The sequence below is a fragment of the Puma concolor genome, chromosome D3 (genome assembly GCF_028749965.1).
Source record: "Puma concolor isolate L17-30 chromosome D3, mPumCon1.1.hap2, whole genome shotgun sequence".
Lineage (NCBI taxonomy): Eukaryota > Metazoa > Chordata > Mammalia > Carnivora > Felidae > Puma > Puma concolor.
In genome coordinates this window covers 29,417,131-29,426,915 of record NC_141678.1, presented here as the reverse complement: position 1 = coordinate 29,426,915, position 9,785 = coordinate 29,417,131, and the positions used below count along the sequence as shown (strand labels likewise).

At 54.4% G+C, this 9,785-nt stretch overlaps 1 protein-coding gene across 3 annotated transcripts in view; it reads left to right on the top strand.

The window, feature by feature from the left end:
• Positions 1-304: 304 nt before the first annotated feature.
• Positions 305-9,785, top strand: part of HIC2 (HIC ZBTB transcriptional repressor 2) — a 28,895-nt gene continuing 19,414 nt past the window's right edge. For all 3 annotated transcript variants that reach the window (XR_015242408.1, XR_015242407.1, XM_086682325.1), the window contains exon 1: positions 305-497. The gene's annotated coding sequence lies outside the window, so the exon portion shown is untranslated. The remainder of the gene's footprint in view (positions 498-9,785) is intronic.

The following is a 9,785-nucleotide window of genomic DNA, read 5'->3' as shown; positions in this document are numbered from 1 at the left end:
ATCCCAGGGGGTTGGGCGGTCCGGTTGTTTCGGGGTGAGGTCGCGGTCCTACCCCTGCACCTGGGGTCTGGGTCAGGCGGGGCGCCCACCGTCTGGGTCCCGGGTGCCTCCTGCGCGCCCCTCCCCCCACGGCGGCGTCCAGCAGGCCCACCGCCCCGCCCTGCCCAGTGTTCGGACCTCTCGCCGGCTCCGCCCCGCCCCTCTTGCCCCGCCCACAACTAGACCCCGCCCCAAACCGCCCCCGGCCCCGCCCCGCCGCTCGCCCATTCAGATGTGGGTCAGGGGTGAGCGGGCGGCGCCGACGTCACAAGCTTCCAAGATGGCGCCGGGCGGGCGGCTGTGAGCGGCGCTCGGGGCGCGCTGGGCGGGGAGCCGAGCCGGGCCGGCGGCGGGCGGACGGGGCGGGCGCAGGCGGCGCAAGCCGGGCGCCGAGGACAAGGGGCCGCGGGCAGGGCCGGCCGGCCGGCGGGCGGAGCGCCGCCGCCGACGCACACGAGGTGAGAGGCGGTCAGGGGCAACGGGGGGCGCGGGCGGGCGCGCCCCCGGGGAGAGGGGCGTGGGCGGGCGCGCGCCCGCCGGGTCTGGGCGGGGGCGCACGCGGGACCGCTGGCTGGACCCAGCCCGCCGGGGCTTTGTGGTCCCGGTGCCCGGCAGGGCGCGAGCGGCGGGGGACCCCGGGCACAAAGCCCCGAGGCCGCGCCAGGCCGGGCGCGGGTCTGCGGAGCGGGGGTCGGCGGGCTAGCGGGCGCCGGCTCTTTGTGCCTTTTCATTAGCAATCTAATCCGAACAGCGTCGGGAGAGCTGCGCTGCCTGACAGGCGGGCGGGCTTCCATTATGCAAACGGCCCAGCGCCTGCGGCCGCCCCTCATAAGGGGATTTTGCTATTTCCAGAACTGCGGCGCTCCTCTGCCTGCGGTCCCCTTTTCTTGCCCCCTCCCTGCGGGAAGACCGGCCTGGGCAGGGGCAGGGTTGGCCTTGGAGGAGCCGCTCCCAGAGGACCAGGCCCTGCGGCTGGTGGGCTCGCTGCCCTGCCCCCAGACCTCTCCTGTAGGCAGCCACTTGGCAGGAAGAGAGATGGGCTTGGGGGAGGGGGTCGGCTGGCAGAGGAAGGGGGCTGAAGGGCCCCAGCTTGTCACTCTGTTTATCTACTAAGATGGTTCATATTCACGTAGACCTAGTTGGTTGGGGGTGGGGGTGGGGGGGAGGCAGGGATGCCTCTCCCTGGGGGGCAGTGACTTCTGGAGAGCAGGGAACGAGGTCAGATAATGCGCCCAGCGGCCCCACCCAGAACAGCGTGGGACTGCCTGGAGAAGGGAGCCCAGTGCTGATCCAGATGGGTTGGAACGTTTTTGAAGTTATTTATCCATGCCTTTTATCCCCTCCACCCCCAGTGTCTTTTTCTAGTAGGAGTTGCCAAGCACATCTGGAAAGCTAGGTTCCCGCGCCCCCCACCCACCGCCCCAACAGCAAGGAGGGGTGTAACCCTGGGAGGCCACCCCTCTGACATATGTGGTGGGGGGGAGGGGCAGAGCTTTGCCCATAGGAATCCTGTGGCGGTGGATTGTTGACTGATGTGGGGATTGCTGTGCCTCTTGTCCTGGGGGGGTGGGTGGGGGGGAAGGAGAGCTGGCAGGTAGTGGAGGTGCCTCCAGAGCTTCTAGGCTGAACTTGGGCCTGTTCTCGAGGGACTTTGGCTGGAGGGATGGAGCTAGGTCACTCAAACCCAGGACCTTTCTGGAGCTGTAGCATTTATTGCTTCCTGGCTCCTGGCTTTACTTCTTCCCCTCCATTCCCATCTGCCAACCCTGGACTCCTTGGCCCTTTCTGCAGACATTTTCAGTAGCACAGGCCATGTGGCTGGTCTGTAGCCCTGGCTCAAGGAGAGACTGTACACTTAGAACAGGGTTGCTGGAGTGGTCTGAAAAAAAGCAGATGGGCCGGCCTCAGGCTGGCCTCTAGAGACAAAGCTGTGTGGTGAGATTGCTGGTTTAGCGGGCTCTTAGCACCAAGGGGGGGGGGGGGGGGGATGGGAAGCTGATACTTGGGGGTTGAACTGAGTCTTTTGGCCCAGGAGTAGGTCACCCTGCATTCCAGGGAACCTTTGGTCCTGTACAGTTGGGGTTATGAAAATCTCTGGGTCCCATGGGCAGGCAGTAGACTCAGAAGGCTGGGAGGGGCTCCCCACCTGACTGCCTGCTTCAAGGGTCGGAACTCCCAGGTTGGTCTGCCTTTCTTTGGCTTCTGGCTTTCTGCGGACCAGTTTTGGGGAGTTGCTGAGTGCCTCTTGCCCAGCTTCTCTGGCCGTTTGACTCAGAGTGCTGGTGTGTGCCCAGAATTTTCCCTGCAGTGTTTTCCTGCCAGTTGTTAGGACTTGTAGATTAGTCACTCAGCTTTTACAAGCAATTCCTGAAAAGAAAAATCTCCCTCTGGTTGCTGGCTCTGCTTAGAGGAAGAAGCAGCCCGAGGGAGCCAGGTCTGTAATTAAAGCAAAACTGAAATGATTGCTTCAATTGCTGGAAGGAGAAGAAGAGGCGCAGGTGGGGCAGAGGCGATATGTCCTGTCCTGCTGCGCAGTACCTGCTCTGGGGACAGGTAGGCACGATCCTGTCTTCATTCCCTGGTCTTGGCCGGCAGCCCAGCCTTCTCCACAAGCTGCAGTCCTGGATTAATCCTCACGTAGTGTTTTCTTTCCATAGATCAGATTTCTCATTTTGTTAATAAGCACAGCCTCCGATCCACTTGAAGTCAGCTGTCGTGGACTTGGAGCAACAGGGTTTTGCATTATTGAGCTGACAGGCCTGCTGCCTTCCCGGTGTCCTTATTGTCTGTCAGGGTCAGATCTGGGGGTGGGGGCAGTGCCTTTTAATCAGCAGCTAGCCCCCCAGAGAAGGGCTGGCTGGGCAGTTCTGGAGAGTCGGAGGAGTGAGGAAGGAATAAAGTTCAGTTTACCCAGGGGACCTGTGGTGTTGCCCTTTTGCTGGCCTGTTGGCCTCAAGCTGTCAGCCCCACCCGAAAGGTTGCTCGCTTTGCCCACTGGGGCTGAGAGCCACTGCCCCCAGGACCTGATCACTAAGAGGGTGGGGGCTCTTGTATCTGCCACCTGGGAACAGCTTTCACCATTGAGAAGAAACAACAAATCAGGTTCTTGTCCTCCTGGCTCTTGGAGCCTGGCTGAGGAGGGACTCAGAGTGCAGTGAGAGGGAACTGGGCTTAGTTAGAAAGTCTGGAGCGTGATGCAGACTCTGCCGTTTACTCTCCGTGTGACCTTGGACAGTGATTGACTCTCTGAGCTTTGGTGTCCCTCTGTCTAAAATGGGAGCAGAACTTGAGTTTACATATACATATCGCTGCCCTCCAGAGCTCACTCAGCCTGGGGAAGACTGACAAACAAATGATTGTTAAGATGGGGCGATAAGGTCTGGCACTGTGCTGTATGGAGTGTAGAGGGCACCACGGGGATGGTGGCTGTAGCTACCAGGCACAGAGGAAGGGCCCAGCTCTGGGGTGGAGGAGATCCATGAATGCCATGCTGAGTTGAAGTTGGTCGTAGAAGAGTTTTAATGGGGAGTTCACAGGAAGACCGTGGCAGTGTGGAGTGTGGCAGGGGAGACTGGAGAGCAACAAGGCAAGAACGTGAACCTGCAGATGCTGTGTGTTAGAGAAGCTAGCACCGGAGCACCCACTGCGGGCAAGGCACCTGGGAGGCTCTTTCACAAGCTTTTTATTTATTTGACAAGATTTTCTGAGAACGACACAAGGGTGCAGCACCCAACTCCTGTGGCTAGACTGGATCATGCTGGTTTCTGCCCTCTGGCACTCACAGCCTTGCCAACAAGTGGTCAACCTCGGGACGGGAGATAGGGGCACACTTAAGTTTTCTCCAAATCCTTCCAGGTCAGCACACCACCACTTAGTCTCCTCTTACACGGACTGGTAAATGAGACTCAACTGGGAGGTTACATAATTTGCTGGGGTTGCAAGCAAGCAACTGGTCAGGCTAGGGCTGGAGGGTAAATGCCTTTAACTCCAGGGCTTTGTGGCCCATGTAGTGTGGAGTCTGGAGAGGTCTGAGCTCCAAGCCAGGAGAGGCCAGCAGACAGCCCCCTCCCCAAGAGGATTCTGGCTCCGGTTTAGGGGCTTCCAAACAAGCCAGGCCAGTTTGACTCTGCCTGGCACGGCCAGCCTGTGCTTCCTGCTGGGAGGGGCCTTGCCCTGAGGGATAGGGACCTGGGCTGGGGGAGGTCTCAGAGCTGCAGTCTGGAGTGGCAAAGCCAGAGAAACCGTGGGGGTTGGGGTTGTGTGTGTGGGCCCCTAGTGAGCTTGATAAGGAAGGGAAAGCCGGGAGGTGACTCCAGGCCCACCACAGTCTAGGAGGGAAGGGCCCCGGCTGGGGTGCCTCTGCTGAGGGAGGGTGTGGCTGGACTGAGTGCAGTGAGTGACTCTAAGAGCCTGCCTGGGACGTTTGGGAAGGGGTTCAGAGCCCCTCCTTCAGACTGCTCGGTTTTCATGTTTTTCATGGTAGTGTCCCATGTGGGTGCAGAGGAGGGCGAGTGTGGCCTTAAAGTTAGAGCAGGTCTTTCTGTGGTGAGAGGGGACAGGGCAGCCATCTGTTGCTGCCTCTGAGATACATAGTGCATAGTAGGTGTCTGTTTCGTGTTTGAGGATAAGCCACCCCTGTGAGCACATGGGGTATGAATGAGGAGGGAGAGTGCGGTATGGAAAGGCAGGTGGCCCAGTCTTCCAGTGCTGTACTTCCAGCTCTCTCCATCCATTCCCTGGCAATTCTAAGGGCCACTAAGGAAAGGTGGTGTTTGGGCTTGGCTGGGGGGGTGCTTCCAGGTGGGGAGTTGGCCTCTTGTGGAGATGGAAGGGCTGTTGGCTCTGGCACGGGTGTGGCCGCTGTGCAGACTTGTCCCATGCGTTCCAGGCTGCTGCTGCTGCGGCCTCAGGCTTCTTTCCCAGCAACACCTGTGGGTGGGTGGGTTCTCTCAGGTGAGTGTGGGGAGGGGCCACTCCAGTGCTTTGAGAAGAGTAACTCCCCCACCCCCACGGAGTAGAGGTGCTGCTCCCATCACACACTGGAGTCTGAGCTCCCTTGGCCTCTTCATCAGCCTGGTTATAGGTCCTTCAAGGAGAAAAACTGCCCCATGGCCTTTGCAGTTCCCTCACCTGTGCTGCTTTGGAAGTTTATCAGATCTTGGTGAATTCTCGTACCTGAAATGAATGAGAAGCGACAGTAGGGTTGATGGCTAGGAAAGTGGGACCCGGAGCCTCAGTGGCCTGACCCTCTATGGACATCATGGAACTTTCCTTGTGATGAGTGTGTGCTGCTACCCTTGCTTCCTGGAAGAGGCCTGCCTGCTGGTGCCCTGGTTCTCAGCTCTGGACCTCAGGATCATCTGGGAGCTGGTAGAGGCCAGCCCAGCCTAGACTATTTCTAACGTCCATGTTTCCTAAGACTTGGAAATGAATTCAGTGTGCAGCCAAGATCGAGAACCACTGCTTTAAAGAATCTTTGTTGGTAATAGAATCAAGCAAGTGGTGAGTCCAAATCGACCAGTGCATTATGACCTGGGGTGGTCATGGACTGCTTTACTCTAATGGCCCAGTGGGATTGAATTTATTTGCAAAACTAGTTAGGTTGATTCTGTTAGTTACTAGGGTCTTGGAGAAGCACCAGACACAGAAGGGGCTCACTCTTTTTTTTTTTTTTAATTTTTGAGAGAGACAGAGCACGAGCAGGGGAGGGGCAGAGAGAGAGACACACACACACAGAATTTGAAGCAGGGCCCAGGCTCTGAGCTGTCAGCACAGAGCCGGACATGGGGTTTGAGCTCACAAACTGTGAGACCTGAGTGGAAGTCAGATGCTTAACCAACTGAGCCACCCAGATACCCCTGGGGCTCGCTCTTTTCATGGTTTTTCTTACTTGGTGGCAGTGGGAGGGACCACAGACTGGTGTGCACTAAGGGGACAGCTCTTCAGAGGTCCCTGGGGAGCTGCTTGTTGCCCTTGACTCCAGAACTCTTGGTCCTGCTTGGCTTTCAGAGTTTACCTGTTCTGGTTTTGTGGTGGCGTTCTTGGGCCCTGGTTGGCCTCTGTGTGCCCTGGCAGGGCCTGACATAGTGACATTTGGGAATCCTTGTGGCTCCCTCATGAGTCCACTGTGGCCATAGCTGGGGATCCCTGGAACCTGAGCTCCTGTTTTTCTCTCTGACCTCAAGGTCCCTGGGGGAGAGAGATTGATTCCTGAGGTTGCTTTTCTGGGTTGTTATCTGGGTAAGGTGTATAAGGGGCCAGGAAACAGTGTGGGGGGTGGCTGTGAGAGGCAGAGCTTCAGGTAAGACCTGGCTGGCCTGGCCCAGCTCCCTTTGCTGGAATAGAACCATGAACTGTCCTGGCGCTTAGTGCATATCTGCGGGCAGATGGAACATAAGACAACCCTGCCTGCTCTGGGCAGCTTACAGAATGAGGTGAGCAAGTGTCTTGAGTCTGGTGTGGTTCTGGTTGTTGTCTTGGGTAGGAAGTGCTGTTTTTTAGGGAAGGAAGACCAGCCTGGGCTGTGGCTGTGAAGGAGAGGGGATCAAGAAGTCGTGGCTGGTAGTTGAGGAAGAAGCAGGTGGTGTTGGGAGCACAGACAACATGTCCTCCCTCTCTGTTCTTTTCCACCTGTACACATCATGGTAGGTGGACTCTGGTTGTGTCTTGAGAGTGAGTGGTCCTGGGGTCTGGGTTCCTGCCTCAGCTCTTTTTGCCTCTTCTACCATGCTGCAGGACTTCCCTGCCCTTCTCTCTAGTAGAAGGTGGCTGATGGTTTCTGTCTGACAGGTGCTACTTTAGCTTTGCCTGAAAACTGGGAGAATTCCTGGCAGAATGCCAGGAAAGTGTGGCAGAAGATGGTTGGGCGCTCACTTTTAGGCTCTTACCCCATGGTAGCCCTTGTGGGAGGCGTTCGGAGTTTAATCCTTGGAACATAACCTGTGCAGTGCCAATCATTTTATCAATCTTCATTGTATAAGTGACTTAGAGAGGTTAGGCAATTATTTTCAAGTCACATAGCTAGGAGGTGGGTAGAGAATTTCTAAGGGTAAGGTAAACACAATCACACATGTGTGGCAGCATTGAACACGTATATTTGTGGGCTTCCTCTGAGCAGTGCCTGGGCCTGGAGACAGTCAAGGTTTTCGTTTGGAGTGGGGTGGCAGGATGACTGTCTTGGACAAAACCTGGAGGTGACTGGTAGTCCCTTGATAACTGCGGAGGGACCACTACAAGCTTGGTGAGCGGGTCCATTCCCCACCTCCCTCCAGGAGCTGGGGGACAGAGGGGACTCTCTGGGTCATCCTTATTCTACCAGTCTCAACTCCTTCCCTTCTGGCACATGGGACTCTTCTGTCCTATGGAAACTTTGGCCTTTGCTAACCACTTCCAGAAGAGCCTTGAGAGGGAGGCTTTGGGGGTTCCTGGGAACTCAGAGCTGGGCTCCTTTCCTTTTCTTGGTATTCTCACTGTGTCAGTGAATGAGAGGTGCTTGGGCCAGCGGTGCTGTGTTGTGTGACATTGGGCAGGGTGACCTCTCAGCAATGTGAGGCTCTTTCTTGGTAGATGGGTGATCTTGGTGATGAGGGGAGAGGCCAAGCCATAGCCTCTTCAGTTTCCCTGGGCCACCTCCAGCAGGTGCCTTTCTCACCTGCCACGAGGCTCCAGGTGCAGGTGGGTTGAACGCTGGGCTTGGGTTGTCCTTTGGCTGTGGTAGATGAACCTGAGCGCCAGAGGGGTGCAGGCAAAGGGGAGAGGACTGTTTCCAAAGTCCCACATTCCATGCATGTGTTGACGCTGATAAGGGCAGCAGGGCTGGCTTAGCTGCTTTGGGCAGGAGGGGACTTTGACTTCATGCCCCCAGCAGGCAGCGGAGCTTGCACATCCTGCTTCCTGTAGCACCCCTCCCCCTCCGCCCTCTCTGACCACCTGTGACTACTGCCTCTGGAGGGCCCACGACATGCAAAGGCCCAGCTTGCTCCCAAAGCATTGCCAGCTCTGAGTAAGCAGGCCTCTGGAGATCTGTTTGGAGTTTCTGTCAGCCCTGCTTTTTAGAGTATTTGGTGAACAAGTGTGGTTTTGAGAAGAGTGCCTCTCTGTGACTCATTTTCCTTTCCTGTAAAATGGGTTGTTAGAAATATTTGAGCTAATGCATGTCAACTGTTCTCAGAGTGGTTTGCAGACCCCTTGGATTTCCCAAGACCCTTTTCATAATTCTTAGAAGTTACTGGTCTTTGTCTTGTGCAAAGCTGTGGTGGGTGTATGTGTTGCCCAGAGTTGTGTTCTCCACTGTTGGTGCTCCAGACTGAGACATTCAGTCTTACGAGTGACTGGGGGAGGCAGTACAGATGACTGAGTAGTAAATCTAGACCCTGGGGTACACACACGTCTTTTTAGTATTCCGTGTGATAAAATGGGGAGTATGTGTGACTACTGTGGAGTACAACTGTTGTCCCCAGAAACATACTTTGCATTTGCTTGGGCTGAGCCCTGAACTAGCTGCTTTCTCCTCATGGAATATTGTTTTTACTTGAAAGAAGAACCGACAGACAAGGTGTGGTTACTCAGACTTGGAGAATTTGTGCAGATATTTTCTCAAATGAACAAAGTGAGCCTTGCCACTTTGAGGAAAACAACTGATAATATTTGTTGCCAGAGCTAGAACCCTTAAGGGAAAATGAGAGTTTTGGAAAACTATTCATACGGTGAGCCTGACTTAGACTTCACTGATAAGATCAGCGGTGATATTAACACATGGATTTTTTTGGTGTTGTATAATGAAATGTGACATTTGGAAGATCTGATTCACTCAGTGAACCAAATGACCAGTGCTTGATGTTGCAAAATCCTGCGTGAATATGAGTGCAGTGTAAACCAATGGATTTTTGCGTAACCGAATTTGAGATAGTCACAGATACGATTTCAGAGTCTCCATTGCAGCTTTTAAGAAACCTCTGCTTGTCGGGTTTTAGTGTGATGTCAGTGAAGAATAGCCACAGTTAGCTGAAAGGATTATTAAAATACTCCTCTCTTCTAACTATGTGAAGTCACATTTCTTGATAGACTTTAATCAAAACCAATTATCCTAATGGACTAAGTGTAGAAACAGGTATGAGAATCTAGCTACTTCTAAGCCAGATGTTAAAGAGATTTAAAACGTAAAACAAATGCCAAATATAAAACAGTACTACTCTTTTCACTAATTAATTTTTTTAAATTTTGGAATCTTTTTTTTTTCATAAAAAAGCATTTTTAATGTATTTATGTTAACGTCGTGGCATTTATGTTAATGTGTTTTTTTATTGATATTCTGAGTCAAGTATTTGTTTTAATTACCAGTTTTTTTTAATACAGTAAATGTAGAACAGTAGCACCAACTACAGTAACATGTAAACCACATGAAAGTTCTTTGGTTCTTTGGGAGTCCTAATTTTGAAGAATGTAAACAATAGTTTTGGAACTGCTGACATGGGAGGGCGCTGAGCAGCCTTCTCTCCTTTCTTGTTGCCCCCTTCTCACGGCCTCCTTGTCTTCTCTCACGTATTGTTTCACTCTTTTAGCACTAAACCTTTCTGACCAGCATTTGCTCACCTAATACACCTTTATGAGGGTCTGCTTCATGCACAGTGTAGCTGTGGCTGCTGGGCTAGTGGGACACAGGGTCCCTCACCTTTGGGAGCCTGCTTGGGGTGGGTAAGGGGTCTGGGGGGAGGGCATGAGCACAGGGTGGGTGCACAGAGGGAAGC